General features: G+C 44.6%; 2 long non-coding RNA genes across 2 annotated transcripts in view; both read right to left on the minus strand.

Moving 5' to 3' along the window:
* Window positions 1-19672, minus strand: part of LOC142829962 (uncharacterized) — a 102203-nt gene that overhangs the window by 78278 nt on the left and 4253 nt on the right. The gene's annotated exons all lie outside the window — the stretch shown is intronic.
* LOC142829961 (uncharacterized) lies at window positions 1861-13724 on the minus strand. Its single transcript, XR_012904939.1, has 3 exons — window positions 11931-13724; window positions 10322-10377; window positions 1861-2882 (listed from the first exon to the last, which is right to left on the minus strand). It is a non-coding gene; the product is annotated as an uncharacterized LOC142829961 (long non-coding RNA).

The following is a 19672-nucleotide window of genomic DNA, read 5'->3' on the forward strand; positions in this document are numbered from 1 at the left end:
AAGATATCTTAAGTAGATGTTCTGTTTGAGAAAAAATTGCCTCAGGTTCCAGCCATTAACATCATGTCTGGCTGAATTCAAAACAAGTAACCCTGCAGAGAAGTTTCTCAGAATACATTACAATCTCAGTGTAGCTGAGCTAATGGGGAAGCTAATTCCCTACAAGATGTACAAGTTGTTTATATTTGTATGTAATGTAGCCACCCCGGCCTGTTTTCCAGAAACCCACTAAGAAAAACGAGAATCCATGTATCTAATCAAAACACAGAACAAAAATTCAACCTCATTTGATGTGCATGATACTAAGTACTGTAGTAGCTGAACTTTGAATCTTAGACAAGATGTGTGGATGGTTTAAATCATTTAATTTTAAATCAGCTTTTGGGACTAGCAACATAATCTTAACCATACGCGTGCGCAGTACATTTCATTAGGGTATGCACCCAAATAATTTTTTTAAAATGTATTCTTTGACCCATTAGCCACACCTCTGGAGGTAACACTTTTGGGGCAATATGGACACCTTTTATTTCTGGTCATGTGATCCACCTCCCCACCCCCAAAGGGTTTTCCCACCATCCTCTTACCAATAGGGATTAGTTTGGCCCTCACCAACCCTCTCACCCCCCATGCAACTACCCTGCAATTGCATTAACCTAAGTGTGACATTAACTCGGGAGGTGGAGAGGCTGGGGGAAGTGTTCCTTCTAAGAGTTTCCTCCCATGAGCACAATACATTGTGTTGTGCACCAGTACTGAGTTTGTGGCTTGTTTGGATGTGCCACTGTGGCACCCAAGTTATTCATAAATATCTTATGAACCTCTACCTTTCCCCTCCACTGCTGTCTCCTCTGCTTGCTCCATCAGCTCCCCTGGTGCCTGCTGCCCCCCACCCCAACCCCTCACCCACCTCTGCTGTCCTGATTCCTGCCCTTCTCACTGCCCTCGGTCTTCCTGAGACCTGCCCCCCTCCACCAGCCCTTCTCTCCCCCTGTGCCCACATCTCCAGTAGCCCCACTCTGATCATGTGAGCTACCCCTCCTCATCCCCTCTCTTAACACTTCCCTCTACACACCTGCCCTGCCTCTCTCTTCTGGTGCTGGTCCCTGCCCTGCAGGTGTCTGCCCTTCTGCTTCACCCCCAGAATCTCTTGGCACCTGCACCTTCCCTTACCCCTGTACTCTCCTGGTGCCTCCCCATTCCCTCACTGCCCCTGCCCCTTTGCCTTCTTTTTCCCTGATGCCCACCCCCTCACCACCCTCTGCCCCCATTCCCCTCATGCCCCTCTGTGCCCTCACACGTGCCTTGCTCCATCCCCACCTTCCTCATTCCCACCCCTTCTTTCAAGCCTTCTCCCAGCACCTCTCCTTCTCCCCTCTAGCTCCCAAAGCCCTTCCCCTCTCCTCACATCATCCTATCCCGCCCCCCCACTGACACCTCCCCTCCTGCCCTTTTCCTCATTGTCTGCACTTGGCCCCCTGGCATTTGTCTCTCCTACACCCTGTCCCTTGGTGCCTTCCTCTTTCTTCTCCGGACCTGCCCCCCTCTTCGCAGCACAAGCCCCTTCCTCTCTGACCCTTACCCCCTATTCCCCCCCCCCTTTCCAGCAGCCGCCAACTGGTCTGTAACAGAGTTCTAAGGTCACCCTTCTGGTGCTCCCCCTACTCTGTCTTAGGTTTCTTAGCCCCCTTTTGGGCCACAAAACCCCACCCCTCAGTCTCTGGTTCTCAAAGTTCTGGCAGTCCCCATCACTTGGGGCCTGCACCAGGTCTGACTCGTAGGGTTGCCAGGTAGACCCTCCCCCCAAAAAACCAGACACTTGATCGGGGGGGAGGAGGGAGTGGTGGGGGGAACTGGCCAGGGGTAAGAAAGGGACTGGGGGGAGAAGAGAGGATGGGAAGTTGCTCTGGGAGGGGTGGGGGCTAGCCATGCTGCCCCCGACCCCCTCCCCAAGGCCAGCCATGCTGCCCGACCCCAGCCCCAAACCTGGCGCAGCATCCGTTCCCCAGAGCGCTGAAGCGGCGCTACTTTGTTCACTTCCCTTTGAAACATTAGGGTGTGCCTGGGCACACCCAGCACATCCCGTGCACACGCCTATGATCTTAACCATCATAGCTACATCTACACTGCAATGCTATTTTGAGATACCAGAGGATCTCAAAATAGCTATCCCATGTCTTCACAGCAAGCCTGTTATTTCAGGCTTGCTATTCTGAAGTCCCTGTAAATCTCATTTCACAAAGAGTAAGGGACGTTTTGGAATAGCAGGTTTTTTCAAAATTTGGCACTGTCTAAATGAAATAAGGTATTTTGAAATGAGACGTAATTTGCAGTGTAGATTCATCCATACTGTTCAGAAGACACCCACATATAGCTAAATAGTGGATTGTGATGGAAAGACAATTTTAAGACCAGCTGATGTGCAAGGAGAAAGTCCAGTCCAACAGACTGTCCCATTTATGCTTTGACCCTTCCATTCAGTTTGAGAAAAAAAACAAAACACTACAACACTTTTCCATGTATTAACGCTCTCCAACTCAATCCAGCTATCCCCAGCAAATATACCAAGGTTAAAGCTGGAATGCCTTGTCACCTGCTTTTGAATGCTTAGTGATTAATTTAATCAAATCATTTGACAGGCATTCATGGAAGCTGGGTTTTCAACAACCACTTCTCTTCCAGAATAAAAATCCAAACGGAGAGAGAGAGAAAAATAAAGTCCTTTTGAAAAAAAATGAAGGACTAGACATATTTACTGCTTTTATAGCCTGACCACGCATATAAAGTTGCTAGTAAAAAGCACTTCAAAACCTAATTCTCAGGGGATTTAATTTGTTGAGAACTGTTCTGTTTCACATCACATCCGCAAAAGGATATTCGCTCTGAAAAAAAAAAAAAAAAAAAAAAAAAAAAAAAAGAGACTTTTTAAACATCTGACTTCTTTGATCCTTTTAAATCTTTGATAAACCAAAAAATGAATTGATAGAGTCCTTAATTTTGAATTAAAATCTAACATTAAACTTACTAGGACAATATTATATTGTATGTTTTCCCATGCCCTTAAGTCTTTTGTGCCTAGAACCAACCATTAATCCCATTTCTGGAGTACTATTTCCAGTAAGGATAGGCACCCTTTGAGTGTAAAGAAATTATAAAGCTATAGCATGCCCCCCACATCATGTGTGTTTATCCATATACAGTACAAAGATTTGTTTAAATTTGCTTCTGTTATTTTATAATCGGCATCTTCAATAGATGAAAGTCAATGCTTTTGACAACATTAAAGCCATTAAGATGCTTATTTGAGTGTGAATTTTACAAGTTGTTATAGAAAGATTAAAAAATACCATAATTTTGCCATCACGTTATTGTGGAAGTTAAGGTTGCAGGCACAAATCAGTAATCACGGTGCATACTGCCTTTCAAGAACAGCGGATTTTTTAAAGACTATTAATTGTTAGAAACTCAGAAAATTCAAAATGATGGCTGACTCTCAAACAATGCAACCAAGTGCCTCCCAGTCTAACATTTTTCCTTCTTTGCAGAATACATCTGTGAATGCAAAATTACCTCCCCAAGACTTGCTGGCCTAAACTAATGGTCTCCAGTGATATTTTGCCCATCCCCTCATAGTTTCTCATACTGTGTACACACCATCTCCAGAAAACAATAGATTATGCTCCCTCCAATCTGGAGTGACATGGCAAAACCAGATTCTCTGCAATACATGTGTCAAAGATGCAGATAATGAATCTTAGTTCCATAAGTCTCTTGCGATCTAGGCAGTCCCAACCTGCCCTCTAGTAAACTGCCAACCTCTGCTTGAATAGCGATGGATCTCGAATAGAGGATTCTAGTCCTAGGATCTGATTGGTCCCCAGTCTCTATTTAACCCAAGCATGGGAACAGGGAGCTATCCATGCAGCTGGGTTCTCCTTGCTCTTGACTACTTCCCCTGCAATACCTATGCCCAACTGCTGATCTCATGGTAACCTGACCCTGCTAGTGCCAGACACGTTAATCCTGGTTTGTCCTCTGGTTTCTCAGACTCCAACTGCATGGTATCTGATCTAGCCCAACTCTTGGTCTGACCACTCATGTACCAGTTGTGGCAAACTGCTCCCCGCCAGTGTAGTGAGGTGGGCCTGCTCCCCAGGAACCCAGAGGTGTGCATCTCTACAGCATGTCACTCTTGCCCTATCTCCCAAAAGACAAGGGGAGAAACAGAAGAGCCAAAGAGAAAGCTCAGCTGGGGCCCAGCTACCAGATGGGTCCCCTGAGCTCCTCCGCTGGGAGGTTGCAGGAGGCCCACAGGAAGGAGACAACTGGCCTACACCACTGGCTGACCCAACCCTCGAGGAAGCAGATGTGTGGCCCCCACTGCCCAGACCACTGGCTGACCTGACCCCACAGGAAGCAGATGACTGGCCTGAATGACCCAGGCCCATGGCTGACCTGACCCCACAGGAAGCAGATGACTGGCCTGAATGACCCAGGCCCATGGCTGACCTGACCCAAGAAGAGCAGCTACTGGCAATGGAGGCTCCCACTCAGCAGTTTACCTCTCTAGACCCACAGGTACAGTTGAAGAGGGAGTGTGGAAATGGCCCAGGGATAGTGAACAGGGTGGTGGCAATGCAAACAGTCAGTGTGTTGCAGCCTGGATCCCTGCTGACTTGGTGGCAGGCCCCTTGGGCTAGGATACAATGGAATGGATGGACCTGTGTCACCCAGCTCCTGCATGGCAGCCTCCCTTTCCACACCCTATGTTGCTAGGGTGAGAGTTGGGACAAATTAACTGTGTCTGCTGTCCCCCTCTGAACCAAGAGCCTGGGATGTTGGACTAATCACAGCTCCCTCTGAGTAGAGAGGTTGGAGCAGACAGACTCTTGGTGCTACTGCACTCTGAACCAAGAGCCTGGGCTGAGAAACTCATTGCGGCTCCCCAGAGCAGAGATTTGGGCTACTCAATTCAGGGTCTTGATCAGACAAATATTAGAAAGTAACTAAGAGCTGCCTGTGCAACCCCATCCCATATTTTTATATAATGTGATGTAATTGAAATACTAACTACCACATCTTTTTCAGATAGATTAGATAGAGAAAGGAACTTCTGTAGAATGTGTGTTAAAACAGTGAATGAGATTTTTGTTGTCTTGTGGTGAGGCCCTTGACAAGTAACAGATGAAGAGGAAACTAAGATTTATGGATACAGTAAGCATGCAGCTTAAGTTTGCGCAATCTGTTATGTAATGGTGAATTTAGCCTCCTAACCTTGGGGACAGGGAGAAGAGTCAGAAAGAGTTCTCAATGACAATAAAAAGCTGAGTGGAAAAAACAGCAAAAGGAATCACAAGTCTAAACAAATCCTTGTAAGATTTTACTTGGTTCACATACCACAGGCACATGCAGATACATCAGTTTGCAGTGGATTAGGATGACCTTGCACAGATCTCAAAAATCATACATCCTTGTTTTAAAACATTTGGTTAAAGCAGGGATGGAGAACCCATGGCATCCCCCTTTTCCACAGTGGGACAAGTTTATAGACAGTCAGACTAGATGATTCGGTGATGATCTTTCTAGACAAACTCCATGAACTCTGACAAAACATTTACACAAATGAGCTCACACAGTTTTGCAAAAAAGAAAAGAATGAGAACATTTCCCAGCAATATTAACAGACTAGCCTAGAATATATACACACTGCTAACTAGCCTAGAATATATACACTCTGGGTGTCTAATAACATTTCGGTATTAATAGTCTGCTAGCATGTAGCAACCCAGATACTTACTATATTGGGGGGTTGCATACCACTAGGACACCTCTTGTTGGTTGCTCTGGAGATTAGCTCCCTTCTGGTTTGACACCCCCTTACATCACTCATTTGCATGCCCCACAGCCTGCCCCCTATTTCTCTGTGCAAGTTAGGCTGCTCCCTGTCCACGGCTCAGCTTCTCGCTCTTTGTGACTTATCCCGCTCCTCCATTCAGGTGTTTCCCTCCTTCTGGGGTACCAAAGACTCCATATAAACTCTCATGGACAGTCTTTCCATTCATTCCTCAGACTGTGCCACTTCCCCAGTGTCTGGCATGGAATCTGGATGACCCTCTACTCCTCTTAACCATTTTGATTGATTTGCTACCATTCTGTATCATCTGAGAATATCCTCTGGTTATAACCATGGGTGCTCAAAGTGTGTGTGGGTGATATGCCTGGAGCGGCTGGAGAGGCGGACCTATAGTCAACAGTGATAGAAACTGCTATTTAATATAATTGTTTGGCATCCTTCATTTTTTCCCTCATTCATGAACACCCTGATTGGGATGCTGTGCATAGATAGGGAGAGTCACCATTTCTGATAGCAGATCTTCCTCTATCAAGAATACTTAATAAGTTCAGTATAAGTGCACACAGCCTGTAAGAGCAACTTTCCCTGTGACATTATATGAAGCCAAATCACATAGATCACACAGTTCTACTAGCAAGATAAAGCTTAGACAAGGAGCTCTCTGCATTGCTGGCAGCCTCTGTAAGAAGCTAAACCTCTCCGGAGGTGTCCCACGAAGTTTCAGAACAAGTATACATGGCAAATTAAAGCCAATGACTGGCCCATTCCAGCCAACTTGGGCTTATAGGGGTTGGGCCAATTCCCAGACAAATGGGAGCTATGGGGAGTGCGTGCAGGGAGTGCTTCCCTGCAGCATGCAAAAGCCGAACCCAAGGGCTGGATACAGCCTGTGACTTGCTTTCATCAGGATGGCAATGCTCAGAGTGTCCCCCTCTGCAGCAGGGAGCCAGTGCTAGTGATCCAGCCATGACATTCCCCCATGTAGATGGAGTACTGATGCCAGCTCACGCTGCTGCAGGGGGGAGGGGGAAAGCCTCGAGCCTGGCCCGTGGATCATAGGTTCCCCACCCTGACTTACGATATGCAAAACATACCATATGCTGCTTAATCTCTTCTAAAAATATCAGTTTTTGCAGCTTTCTGATCATCAGAAATATTTTGTGAAAGCCATACATTGTGGTTACAGCCAAAAGCCATGCAGGGTTAGGGGACTGGTAATGGTTAGAGACATTAGTTTCAATAAAATGAGTAGATTGCTTTGAAGAATCTCAACTTCATTGCTCAAGGGAAAGGACTATGGGGGAAAGAGGGTTTTGTTCATGAGAAACATTTTCCACAATGTTTTCTCTTAGAAGGGCATGCCCTTGCTGCTGATTATCTCTATTGGCATGTATCTGCATCCTTCTATTTGATGCGCAAGTGCAATACACATTTCCAGATGGCTACTTTGTCTAATATAAAGACATGGCAACCTGTATATACAAAAAACTCCACAACTTACCAAAATAAGACACTCCACTGCATGTTCTTCTTCCCCGGGGGAGAAGATGAGAGAAATACCACAGCTGTAGAGTCACATTGCTTAATGAATTACTATCAGGCACTCAGGTATCTAATCCCACTGACAGAGACCAGAAGCTTCAGGATCTCTACCAAGCATTTATAAACCTCAACTACCCACCCGGAGAAATAAAAAAGCAAATTGAAAGAGCAGACGAATACCTAGAAACCATCTACTTCAAGACAGACCCAAGAAAACCAACAATAGAACACCACTTGTCATCACCTACAACCCCTAACTTAAACCTGTCCAACACATTATCAATAAACTACAGCCTATACTGGAACAGGATACCATACTCCAAGAGGCTCTGGGAGACAGACCCATAGTCTCCTATAGACAACCACCTAACCTCAAGATGATTCTTACCAACAACCACAGGACATACCACACTAATACCAACCCTGGTACCTTCCCTTGCAACAAACCCCGTTGCCAGCTTTGTCCACATATTCATTCTGCTGATACCATTATTGGACCTAACCAAGTGAGTTATAAGATCAAGAACACATATTCCTGCGCATCCAGAAATATAATCTATGCTATCATTCGCCGAAAGTGTCCGTCTGCTATGTACATTGGACAAATATCTCAGACACTTCGCCAAAGGATTAATGCCCACAAAACAGATATCAGACAAGATCACAAAGGAAAAACAGTTTGCCATTTTAACCAGAAAGGACACTCTCTCAATGACTTAACCACCCGCATTCTGCTACAAAGACCTTTTACATCTGCACTTGAAAGGGAATCCTCTGAACTATCATGTCATTCATGTTAAAATTCGACACTCTCCAAAAAGGAATGAGCAGACACTTGAACTATCTTACCCATTATCAAGATAGCTTCCCCAATTATCACCTCTAATACCATTAACTCACAAACATCCCACTCTCCCCACCTCTAATATCAATTCACAGACACTTACCTTCCTTCCTCCTCCCTCCCCCCCCCCGCATCCCCCTCCTGTTCTGAAGTGTGATTTGTCCTTTTCATATGTGTTTATTTTTTTTTAATTGTATCCTTTGGTATATATGGTTGTGACTATTTTCTTCCACTATTTGATCTGAGGAAGTGGGTCTGGCCCACGAAAGCTCATCACGTAATAAACCATCTTGTTAGTCTTTAAAGTGCTACATTGTCCTGCATTTTGCTTCAGCTACCCCAGACTAACACGGCTACATTTCTATCACTATTCAGGTATTACCGTGATGAGCACTGTGCCAGATCCTCTATAACAAAAAGAGCATCCAGCATCAAGATTATCAGATACATGTGGCTGAAGTTAGACTCCTCAGTCCATATTAGGCAGGAGGCCTAATTTCCAGAAAAAAGGTACATCTATTAATTAATTGCCACAAATTCTGTGCTTATCACTTTTCAAAAGTCAGGCCACTTTAAGGCTCGAAATATGGATTTGAGATTTTGAGTAGGCTCCCATTTCAAAAAAGCTTGGCCTTAATATATCAGAATGCACTTGCTCAGGAAAGCTGCAGCCTGAGCTTTAAAAGAATCTCTGCCATAGTCACTAAGTGGGGGCACAAATTGAAGTCCCCATTGCAGACCTGATCAAGATCCAGGAGTCAGTATTTATTCTGAGGCTGCTGCAACTGTCAGAGGGTGTTCCACTAACAAAGGGACACTAGCATCATTTAATAAAGGGAAGAACACAGCAGCAGAAGGAAAGTGCAGAAGAGTTGGCTGCTCAGCAGGAGAGAGAAAAGGTAGAAAAGACATTTTCCCCTCTTCACACAAATCGATCAACCACATCCAAATGCCAACAGTCCATTTCACAATCACTCCCAGGGGCTGAAAGACTCCTCTTTGCAAACAGGATTTTACGAACAAAAGCATAAAGATGTGCATTTCCTGGGCCAACTTGGTCTCTAAACAAGCATTTTCAAACAACAAGGCCAACAGTGTTCTAATTTTGCAACTTCTGACACAGAATTCTGCAGCACAGCATTTTAAAAAAGGACTAATAAAGATGGTAAAAATTTTAGATAAAAATTTATAATTGAAAGTCACCAGCACCCTGCAAGATGTAGTACACAGGCCTAATTTGGAATCTATTACCCTATCTTTCCCTACGGATTAATTCAAAATCTAAAACATAATTTGAATAAGTGCAAAGCCAGCTTCTTTCTTCTCTTCAGGTTATTTCCCCCCCCGTCTATGCTTATATTCATGGTACTTTACATTCTGAAATATTTATCCATTTGTTCTACCTTCTGTTCAGTGTCACTCAGACTAATGGGTATTATGGCAGAACTGGACAGCTGCATTGGAAAAAATAGCCCCAAGAGTCAGTCTGTTTCTTTTAAATGAAATAAAGGCTGCAAAGGCTAAAACTGAAAAATGAAAGCAAAGTCTCTCTCAGCCCTCCCATTAGAAAATGCCTGCCAAAGCTCTTATTTTTGGCTAATTGGTTCTCTCTATTTGCAATACCCTCATACTTTGGCAGTCTTTAAAAATGCAGAAGGTCTCATTCTTTGTTGCACAGAATTATAAATCTGAACTCTATTAAAAACACACAAGCAGAATACATTCTACCCAATAAAGATTAAAATTGTAAAGGAGGACACTAAGCATTAAGGACTGACCTAGCCATTTTGCAAGCTGCACCTCTTGAAGTGGTGCAGTCAGGAAGCAGCTGGGTACTATTCTCTTAAATTGTTTACATGATGAAAAGGTGTAAAATTTCAATGAGAAAAAGTGAAAGAAAAAATGACAATTCCCCTTTTGTCCTATTCATTGATAGATCATCAATTCTATTGCTAACCTAAATGCTCCAAGTGTATTTGTGTATTGCCTACAAGAAGGAACACTTATTTAGGGAGTATATCATGCTTCAGGGGATTCACTGATCTCCCCAGGAAACACAAAGGAAGTGAGCTTTTACATACCTTAACTATGTACAGCATTGTACAATTGTCCAGATCTATAATGGTCCATTGATGATCTGGAGAAAGGGATAAACAGCAAGGTAGCAAATTTTGCAGATGATGCAAAACTGCTCAAGACAGTTAAGTCCAAAACAGACCATATAGATTGCAAGCATCTAGACTACAACTGTTACTTTCGAAAAATCAAGCCAGTTTTTTGAAACAGAGCACCCAGGCAGTCTGGATGCTCTTTTGAAAAAGCACAGTTTACATTACATAGCATTTTCTTCCAAAGAGCACTTTCGAAAAAAGGCTTTCTTCATAAAACGAGGATTTCCGTGGTCGAAAAAAACTGCCGCATTCTTTGCTTTACTCTCAAAAGAACACAGCAGCAATCTAGACGCAGGGAAGTTTTTTGAAAAAAGGCCACTTTTAAAAAAAAAAAAAAAACCTGTAGTCTAGACACACCCACTGTAAAGACCTTCAGAAGGATCTCACAAAACTAAGTGACTGGGCAATAAAATGGCAGATGAATTTTTATGTTGATAAATGGAAAGTAACTCATATTGGAAAATGTAATCCCAGCTATATGTATAAAATGTTGGGGACTAAATTAGCTGTTACTACTCAAGTCAGAGATCTTGGAATCATTAAGGATAGTTCTCTGGAAACAGCCACTCAATGTGAACCAGCAATTAAAAAAAGCAAACAATGTTAGGAATCATTAAGAAAAGGATAGAGAATATCTTATTGCATCCATATAATTCACATCTTGAATACTGCATGCAAGAATTTCAGCGTTGAAAAGTGATGGCTAAGGGGGAATATGATAGATGTCTATAAAATCATGACTGGAATGAAAAAGTGAATAAAGAAGAGTTTTGACTTTTTTCCATAACATAAGAATTAGGGGTCACCAAATGAAATGAATAGGTACAGTTTAACACAAACAAAAGGAAGTACTTCTTCACAGAAAAAGTTAAAAGTCAACCTGTGGAACTCCTTGCCAGAGGACGTTGTGAAGTCTAAAACTATAACAGCATTCAAAACAAAACAAACAAAAAAGCAACCACTTAGACACATTCAGGGAGAATAAGTCTATCAATGGCTATTACCTAGGATGGGCAGAAATGGCATCCTTAGCCTCTGTTTGTCAGAAGCTGGGAAATAATGAACTAGATGTAACTTTGTTGTGACCAAGTATGGCTATTCTTATATTCCTAGTGAGGATCTTTTTGCCTTCTTCTGAAGCATCACATAAGCCACTTCTGATAGCCGGGTCCCAGACTTGTTGAAACTATGGTGTGCTCCAGAACATCAAATCATGTTTTACTGTGGCCATATTATCTTACAGTAATTACAAAGTGACAATAAAGTGGTTTGAGAATGAATAAAACTAGTGATTGCTATAAGAATTGGGTAATACACTATAAATGGACTAAAGTCTGCATGAGCTATGCACATGCACACACTCAGAGAACGACATAAAAGATCCATGTATTGTTTGACAAAGTCCCTTGTTAGCTCCCTGGGGGTTCTGCACTTATTGACAGTTACTTGTGCTCCTCAAAGACTCACAGAGCCCCTTCATTACCCTGGGACTTCCCTAGAGGCAAAGGTCCCCACTTACCAAATCATTCTCATCACAGGCCAGTACTTCCAGTTGAGTTGGGTTCAGCACTATACTGCCGATCTTCCGCATCTCTCCCTCCTGCAACCTGGGGAGGAATCCTTTTATAGGGACCCGGAGGCCTTAACTGGCAACAGGTGCTTAATTAACCCCTGCTGCAGACTGACTCCTAATTAGGCTTCTGTTTTGTACCCTGGCTGCTGGGTTGTGTTCAGGTGAGGCTAATTGGGAAACAAGACAGCATTAACACACCTTCCAAAATGGCTGCCTTCTATTAGACCTTTGCAGTTTGCAGGCTGTGGTCTGTCACAATTGGTTTTAGATTAGAGCAGCAAATTTTAAAATGCTGTCAGTACCCACTAGTTTACAGGTTTTTGCACCAAATGTGAGATTCCTCTGAGTAAGTTATCAAAAGGAATTGAAGCTACATTACCAATGGCCCCTGGAAGTCAGAGTGAAGTTATTTACTGCACAAGGGTCTGTATGGTCTTGTGCTTGGTGACAGATTGTGGTCAACTAGTTAGAAAATGTCTTGTTACACTTGGGCAGAAATTTTCTGAATACAATAAGCAACCTATCACTGAATCTGCCACCTCCCCTACACGATTCTCATGGTGCCAGACAGATCTCTCCCCCTATAGTAACGCATTGCAAACACTTTTGTGAATTACACAGGTTTCTCTCATTAGATCACATTGTTACTGGCAGGAGAGCAAGTGAGAATGATTAACCTTTCGAACAAACTACCAAGGGACATGGTGGATTCTCCATGTCTTTAGGTCTTCAAATCATGACTCTGTCTTTTTGGATGTTGTTTTAGCCATTTAAGTTAATGGGCTCAATACAGGGGCATCTGGATGAGAAATTTAATGGCCTGTAATATACATGAGGTCAGACTAGGTGATTTGATACTCTTAATTTCTCTGAATCTCTGCCATGTTCATTATGTGAAACATATCTTCACAAAGACCATGCTGATTCCAGACTGCCTCCCCTCCTATTTGCGATTGCACTGACTTCTTCTCTTCCCCTTCATGGTCACACAACATCCCACATGGAAAACTAATATGAATTCAGTTATAGTGGATGGAAACAAGGGAGGACCCAGCACAATGTGAATAGCCAGTTCCATATGTGGTCCCTGAACAATTCTGGTCCACAAAGCACAATTTGTGAATTCCTGCAATAAAGCCGGGTATCAGATACATACCACTTGGAAAGTTCTTTAGGGTATTTCAGACAGAGTGGATTCCAGCTGATTTAGTGTGTAAAAAAACTAGACCCGTTTCATGGGCACCTAATTCACATTCTTTGCAGTCTTAAATTGAATTACTTTTGAAGTTTCACTTCTCTATTGTGCCTTTTTAAAAAGGGTTGTTTTTGTTAGTACAATTCAGTCAAAGAACTTTCCTTGGAAGAGGTAACGGAAAGTAATACTTTGGAGTGAATATCTCCCTGACCTTTTGCAGATATTTAAACTAGATTGGACTAAGTATTCAAGTTTGCAGTAAAATAGCATTGTGCTGATATGGGCATGGACTGGATGACTTAAGAGGTCTCCCTATTTGTATCATCTGTGCTTTTAAAGAAATCTTATTGCTCCTAGTTTTCCTCCACTTTACTATATAATGTAAAGAGAGGGTACATCTACATAGCAGCATTATTTCGGAATAATGGCCATTATTCCAAAATAACATTATGAGTGTCTACACAGCAATTCCGTTATTTCAAAATAAATTTGAAATAACGGACAGCTTATTCCTACTTCTGCAAACCTTATTCCACAAGGAATAATGCCTATTTCGAAATAGCTATAGCATGGATGCTCCATTGCTGTGCTATTTCAAAATAGCTCCTTTCCAAGGCCAAAGTAACCACAGTAAAACTTTTCTTATCTGGCATGCCTGGGGATTAGGGCATGCCGGTAACCTAAAAATTCTGGTTATCTGGGGAGGGAGGGAGCGGGAGCTGTGCGGAGCCTATGGGGGGGGGGCATGGGAGTCATGCGGGGGCTGGGATGTGGCCTGCTGGGGGGATCACGAGCCGCAGGGAGGTGGGGGTGGGATGTGGCATGGGAGGGAGGGGGTAGAAGCAGGGGGTGGGACGCGGAGATAGTGGGGGTGGCCTGCGGGGGGAAAGGGACACGAACCACGGGGATGCTGACCTGCCGGGGCTACCAGGATCCACAAGGGGAGCCGAGATGTTTGCTGCTTGCTTCCGGCTGCCGTTCGCGCCTCCCCCAGGTACATGCTGCACTTAAGGAGCCAATTTCCTTTTTTTGTTTTGTTTTGCTTTTCCCGGCATCAGAAATTTGCCAGTTTCTACGTTTTTCCAAATGCTTACATTCCGGATAGCACAGGTTTTACTGTACTCCCTAGTGCTTCCTGAGGCTCTACATTGAGTTAGCGCATCCACATGAGGAGAGCCTGCCTTGGACTAACTTCGAGGCTTCCCTGTAGTGTAGATGTGCTATTTCAAAATAAGCTATTTTGGAGTATTTCTTTTGGAACTAGACAATTAGCCCATCATAAGACAAGATTTTCAGGTCTCTCCTCCAGGTTGGTCTTCTCTCCTGAGCCTCCGGTCTCGGTCTCTCTCTCCTCTGCTTCCTGCCTCTCTCGCCTTCTGCCACTCTCACTGTCTTTTTCTCTTCTCCCCCTCCTGCTTCTCGCTCTCCCTTTCTCTTCTCCTCCTCCTCCTGCATCTCTCTCCCCTCCGTCTCTCCCTGCCCCCCTTCCCTTTCTGCCATGGCAGTCAGCTAAGTGCTGCCTGCTCAGCCAGGCTGCCGTGAGGAAGGGGGCGGGGCGGTAACGTACACGGTCAAGGGGAGGGGCTGTGTGCATGACCATCCTGCCCCTCCTCCCCCACGGCAGCCCGGCTGAGGGGCGCAGCACTCAGCCGAGTGCCACTGTGGGAGGGGGAGAGGAAGAGGGAGTGGTGACGTATACGTCCCTGCCCCCTGGCCGTGTACATCAGAGCCCCACCCCCCTTCCTCACGGCTGCCCGGCTGAGGGGCGCAGCACTCAGCCAAGTGCCACGGTGGGAAGGGAAGGGGGAGTGGTGACGTACACGGCCCTGCACATCAGAGCCCCACCCTCTTCCCCTCCCTCCGTGGTGGCTCTGCTGAGGGCTGTGCGCTCAGCCGGGCCACCGCAGGGGAGGAGGGATAGGATGGTGATGTACATGGCCAGGGGGCAGGGCTGTTTATGTCACCACCCCGCCCCCCCTTCCCCTCCCGCCGCAGGGGAGCCCAAACGGCCACTTGTGCCACAGGCTGCCCCGTGGCGGCCTGACTGAGGGGCACAACCCTCAGCCAAGCTGCCACGGAGAGAGGGGAAGGGGGCGGGGCAGTGATGTACACAGCCAGGGGGTGGGGCCATGTACATCACCACCTTATTCCCTTCCCCTCCCTCCGTGGCAGCTCAGAGAAGGGGAGCGTGGCCCCCAAACGGCCGCAACTCGCTCCCCTGCCACGGCCCAGCTGAGCAGCGCAGCACTTAGCCAAGCTGCCACGGAGGGAGGGGAAGGGGGCGAGGCACTGACGTAAATGGCCAGGGGGTGGGGCCGTGTACGTCAGTGTTACAGACTCACAGACATTGGGCTACTATATATATGACTAGCCAATTAGCCCGTCATAAGACGGGATTTTCAGGTCTCTCCTCTACATCCGTCTTCTCTCCTGAGCCTCCGGTTGGTCGGTCTCTCTCTCTCTCCCCCCCTCCTCCTATTGCCTCCCCTCCCTCTCTCTCAGATCTCCTCCGCCTCCTGCCTCTCTCTCTCTGTCTCACTCTTTCTCTTCTCCTTCCCCTCCTGTATCTTACTCGGAGGACCGCGAAGCCCAAATGGCCGTTTGTGCTCTGCACTCCCCATGCTGCATGGGGGGTGTGGAGCCCAAACAGTTGATTGCACCGCTTGCTCCCACACGGCGGCCTGGCTGAGCAGCGCAGAAGTCAATCCAGACCCACTGCAGGAGGTGAAGGGGGCAGGGCCTGGAGCCACTGTCATGTTGTATGTCACCACCCCACCCCCATTCGCCTCCCGCTGTGGCACTCGGCTGACTTCTGTGCCGCTCAGCCGGGCCGCCGAGGGGGAGCAAGCGGCCATTAGGGCACCTCACTCCCCATGCAGCACGGGCCGCCCAGAGGGAATAGCCAGCATTTCGGCGTTACAGACGCTCAGACACTGGGCTACTGTATATATGATAGCTTATTCTGAAATAAGTGTGCAGTGTAGATGTACCCTGGCAGATTAACTCCTAATCCAATTCATTGGAATTCTGTAAAAGAATAATTCTTTGGAGTGTTCATTAAAGTGATATTACCAATAAAAGAATAAGTTACAGGAAAAGGTATTATTCTTGGACTTTTATACCTAAGGGCTTCCACCTCCACTTTGTATTTTAGACACTTTTATTACTAGCTGCATTTTGAAAAAGCAAATCAATACTGCTTCAGCACCCAATTTTTATTGCCTCTTGCCCACCAAACTGCTTCATTTATTAACTATAACTGCTCCCTTTTCAAATTTTCATTTCTCCATGACAATTCAAAGCTAAAACCTACTGGGACAACTTATAGTAACTGAAGCCAGGATTTAAACAGAGAATTAAAAGTTCTAAACCAAGTCTATATTTACCCATGGATCGATGCTACAGAGATCTATCTTCTGGCATTCGATTTAGTGGGTCTACTGAGGACCCACTAAATTGAATACTGAGAGTGCCCCCATCAGTGCCAGTACTCCTAATCCTCACTATGAGTAAGGGAAGTCAATGGGAGCATTTCCCCATTAACCTTCTTCTGTGGGGTCGATGCCAGCTACATAATTAACATAGCTGGAGTTGCTCATCTTGAATCAAACTTATCCCCTAGTGTAGACCTGACCCTAGAGATTTCCAGATGAAGATCTTACAGCAATGAAGCATATTTATAACTCACAGGTGAGGGTTGTGCTCCAACTAGTGATTGTGTGTGGGCGTGCTGCTGGAATGTCATGGCTACTCTAATGGCTGTTGCCCTGTCAGGTGTGCCAGGCTCAGAATGAGGTGCCTTGTTATCCCTGTGCCTTAGAAAACAAGAAACTTGCTGGTGTTAGACTTTGTCTCAGTTCCATGGCAGTCACCTAAACCAACACTCTCCTCCAGAGCTCGGCAGCCTTTATTTTACCTTGATGTGCCCCAATTCCTGAGCCCATTGGAAGGCCATTCCCCTGGCGTATCAACCGGTCACAGGACGCTCAGAGCAGTTACAAAGTTTGTGATCTCCAAAAAGATTGTGTAGACTCCAGTTTGTTTGATTTAACTAAGAATTCACATTTGTCTTCAGAACACATCACTGATATCTACTTATGATAAAACAAAGTAGTTTATTTAACAAAGACAGAGTTAAGCAAGGATAATGGAAAGAGAAATGGTCTCAAATAAAACCAAAGTATAACAGACTAAACATAATTTTAGCATTGTCTCAATAAGCATCTCATCTCCTTTTAGGTATCTAAAAGGGTGTCATAAGGAAGAGGGAGAAAACTTGTTCATCTTGGCCTCTGGGGATAGAACAAGAAGCAATGGGCTTAAACTGCAGCAAGGGAGGTTTAGGTTGGACATTAGGAAAAAGTTCCTAACTGTCAGGGTGGTCAAACACTGGAATAAATTGCCCAAGGAGGTTGTGGAATCCCCATCTCTGGAGATATTTAAGAGTAGGTTAGATAAATGTCTATCAGGGATGGTCTAGACAGTATTTGGACTTGCCACAAGGGCAGGGGACTGGACTCAATGACCTTTTGAGATCCCTTCCACACCTAGTATTCTATGATTCTATGATTCCAGCAAACTCTCAGAACCAGCTTTTATGGATAAAAAAAATACTGCCTTTGTCATTTAGGGGGTGTTTAGATTACAGGGGTTTTTCCAAAAAAAGTGGCCTTTTTTTGAAAAAACTTTCTCTGGGTCTAGACTGCTGCTTATTTTTGTATTTCATGCTCTCCAAAGTATAGAATTAGTATCATAGTCACATGCCTGCCATGGATCTGTGTCCTATTAGTGCTACTTGGCTTATCCCTAGAGAAACATAAAGTACAGTATGAAGCCAGCTTTTTATGGTCACCCTATTTGTCAACAGTGTATGTAGCACAAGTGGTTCCTGTACTTTGCAATGGCTATTCTTCGTTTAATTAAGTGGCTGTGTCAACAGGAAGTCTTGTGCTCTAGTAGCCTTTTATTAAAGGTCCCCAGACCGCATAACAATGTTGCAAGAACATATTGTACTGTCTGAATTGCTGTTGCCATGCTATTCCCTGTTCTCTCACTATGACCACAGATGGCTCTTTTCTTTATAATGCGTTGGATTCTCTAATCACGCCTATTAATGCTCATAAAACCATCCCTGCTGTTGATGCTGTTTCAATTTTTTGAAAGTTATATTTCTCCAGTCAGATGGACTTCTGATAAAAGATCATGCTCTGATGTTTAAAAGAAACTACTTGAAGAATTTTCCTATTGCCACACCAGAAGATATGAAATACAACAGTATCCTTTGGTAATGGCCTGAAATCTGACATCTTCCTATGGCAGTTATGTAATGTCTTTGAGTAGTGCTTAAGATTGGGGTTTGTTTATTTAATGTGTGACCCTGAACACTTGAGACTGGAAATTATTAAAATACTTAAATACCCCCAGACAAAAAAAGTCTTCTGACAGCAAGCCTGAATCAAACACAGCACTAATCCTAGACAATCTTTTTAATAGTGTTATATTTTAATGTGTGCTTTCCACAGAAATTGAGTATCCAACTCTGGCAGTAGTAATCAGATCACATTGGCTATTTTCCTGTAGCCTGAGCCATACTCAGGGTGCCTCTTCACTGTGTTACACATTTCAAAATAAGGCTTGCTTTCTTTAAATAATATTTATTAAAAAAAAACCTGACCTTTTGAAGCTTACAGCACTGACTCTGTAGCAGCTTAACTTTACAATCACATGCCCCACTCTCTTCTGAAAGGAGCAGGTCCTTTTAAAACGCAACAATAAAGCTTTTTTTCCCCACAAATCCTAATTCACTTCTAAATGCAGTGCTTTGTACTATCAAACTAGCTGTACACTTAGAATTATTCTAGGCTCTGACGCTCACAACTACAATACTTCTTTCAGCTTCCCTGTCCTCCTTTGCAAATGCAACAATGTGCAGAATTACAACTAAATAATAAAACCAATTAAGCTTATATTTGCAGGTCCTTCATCAGTATGAATTGGGCTTTACCAACTCCCCTTTTCAGCCTCTTATGACTCTTTTACTATAGCCTCATGACAGTCTTGCTTACTGGTCAAAGCCAGAAGTCAAAGCCAGAATCAGCAGCCCAGAATGGGCTTGGAGTGAGGCTAGAGTAAGAGCAGGGCTAGACCAAGACTAGGAACAGGGCTGGAGCAAGAGCATGACTAGGGCTAGAGCAGAACTGTGATTAGGGCTAGAGTGAGAATAAGCCTGGAACAGGTTAAAGCTCGAGAGTCTTACCACTACCAGGCGGGAGAGAGTTCTGAAGCCTGGAGTGACATTGAGCAGACTCAGCTGTTCCTCCTATGGGGCTTATATACCTGCCCTAGGAGTCACAAGACCAGTTCTTAGCTAGTGGATTGGCTGGAGCCCAGCATGGGAGAGACTCGTCACCTTACTATCCCCACAGTAGGATGGAACACTTTAGGAATGGCCTGGGTTCATTTGCAATGTTGCTGTGACATGTCCTTCTATGCC

The sequence above is a fragment of the Pelodiscus sinensis genome, chromosome 6, assembly GCF_052426305.1.
Source record: "Pelodiscus sinensis isolate ZL-2025 chromosome 6, ASM5242630v1, whole genome shotgun sequence".
Lineage (NCBI taxonomy): Eukaryota > Metazoa > Chordata > Testudines > Trionychidae > Pelodiscus > Pelodiscus sinensis.